Source organism: Penaeus japonicus, unplaced genomic scaffold (genome assembly GCF_977035675.1).
Source record: "Penaeus japonicus unplaced genomic scaffold, GWHDUDI00000001_assembly GWHDUDI00000003, whole genome shotgun sequence".
Taxonomy (NCBI): Eukaryota; Metazoa; Arthropoda; class Malacostraca; order Decapoda; family Penaeidae; genus Penaeus; species Penaeus japonicus.
This window is the reverse complement of record NW_028234405.1, coordinates 27,072,642-27,075,141: the sequence shown is the minus strand read 5'-3', so window position 1 is coordinate 27,075,141 and position 2,500 is coordinate 27,072,642.

The following is a 2,500-nucleotide window of genomic DNA, read 5'->3' as shown; positions in this document are numbered from 1 at the left end:
TATTGTATCAATATTGTAGTTAACAAAAACTGTAGTATAGGTCCACAACAACACATTATGTTCTTTATACAAAGAATGACAAAAATATAGTTTAATTAGGCGAGTACAACATTTTTTTGTATTTGTTTACTTTCGTTAACAAATAAGAAAGAAATAACTATCCTCAATAAAAATAAATGAAGAGATGGGGAAGAGGAGGAACGACTACGAGTGCCACATGACAAAGCAGCCATGATGACTCATACCAGTCACTCTGCATCGCCAGTGCTTTAGAGCCAAAGGTCGGCTTCTTGCTGGTGCCATCGCTCCCTGAAGATAGTGCTTGGTAGAGGCGCGGACGGGCGCCCTTCAGGGCTTTCTTTTCTGCTGGTGTTAGGAGAGAGTGATGTCATCCGTCTTTGGGTTTTTGAACCAAACCAATTTGGTAAATACCATAACAATTATTGTAATTTTAACTGAAATTATTATCAGTCACTAAACACAGTTAAAACTTTTTGTGTAATAGTGAAACACAATGATTCAGTCTCTCCTAAAGTAAAAAATGTAGGAGGTGACTGTATTATTTGTCCTCAGGCCAAAAACTCGTTTGACATGTGCGTGTTACGACTCGTCCACAATGGGTCGAGACAAAATGTCCTGTAGTGCCTCAACTAGTAATACACTAATCATAATTACTCCATGTAATGACTGCATCCTATGAACGAGTAAGTAACCATACATTTTTAACCATTATTGTTCCCACCGTTTCTGAGGACGATTCTTCGTCCTTTTCTGTAAAATATAATCGACGAAGGAACCATACTCAGGAGAGTATGACAAATTTTAGCAAATCAGCTCAGTACACATAAGTAGTTTACAGCCCATTAGTCCTCATAGCACTGAATAGAAATGTATGTGTAGCTCTAGTTCTAATAAAATAGAGTAGGGTGTGCAGTAGTGCGGAAATCGGGCAGGTCGTCTAACTTGCATGTTTCCTCTCTTTCCTCCTCTGTCAGTCGCATGAGTAGAAGAAACAGCGTCATCTAAAGGCTAGTATTCTACGAGTTCTATCTCTGGAATGGCATAAATGTTTTCTGAACATTCCAAAAGAAGAGGAAGAAAAGAAAAACAAATTAAAGTTTCCTGTCAGTTGTCATCAAAATCCATTCCTGAATATCACATTCAAAATAAATTGACTCTTCATCTGGCCGGTTTCCAGAAGCTTATTTTTGTCTAGCTGTCTTTGAATTTCGAAATTTAGATAGTTGACTTGAGGTTGATTTGAGTAACTAATGCTATAAAATTATGGATGATACAGAGCTTACATCCTTACACTTAAGGTCAAGTGGCCCGAACGCCGAAATTACTCGACAATTTTGATTCCGAATGACCATGGAAATTGGAGACTCTCTCTGTCTCTGTCTTTGTACGTCTATCTCTGTTCCTGTCTTTGTCTCTGCCTCTCGTTATGAGGATTATATAACATGTTTATCAACAATATCAAATAAATCACTGTGCTAATATTGCATATATATACAGTATGTTAAAGAAGCATGATCTTAGGTCAGGTCAGGTCATTTGTGACGGATATTTGCTTCACGCACAGTCATCTTCCAATCACATTTCAAAGAACTTCTTCCTGCCTCTGATGGCTACCGTCCTCACACTCCATGCTATGCACCGGCGTAACCACTGCTTGGAATGCTTGGAATGCTGATAGGAATACCATCATATAACATTTATAAGTATGTCGTGATAGAGTCTGATTATTGTGGTTATTATACTGTAGTGTTTATTACCTCAAGTATACCATAACATAAGCCATCTACGTTATGAAATATACCTCAATTATATTAATTCTTTGTCTGGTATCACATTCCTATTTCGTGTGGGTTATTAGATTCAACATAGACACCCATTACTATGTCTATCTATCTATCTATCTATCCATCCATCCATCCATCTATCTATCTATCTATCTATCTATCTATCTATCTATCTATCTATCTATCTATCTATCTATCTATCTATCTATCTATATATATATATATATATATACATATATGTGTGTGTGTGTGTGTGTGTGTGTATTTATATCTATATCTATCTATCTATCTATCTATCTATATATATATCATATACATATATATATATATATATATATATATATGTTCACTTATTCTGGTGCTGAATCCACGTCCTATTTCACCATAATATGCTTGCTCGCATCCGCTGCATGGTATGCAACTGTCAGGACTCTTTGTGGGCGGCTTTCTGCCGCGTACTAGGTCACCTATTTTTGCACCAGAAGTGTTGGCTATGTTGATGGTGCTTTCTTCTGTATCCTCGGGGCTCTTTTTCTCTCCTTTGGCTGATTCTATATATCGATTTAAAGATTGCAATTTAGTTTGGCCAGCCTTTCCCATTTCACATATATATCTAAGTTTGTGTGTATCTGTTTGTGTGGGGTGTGTATGTTTGTGTGTTCGCATGTGTCTGTGTTTGTTCGTGTGTGTATATC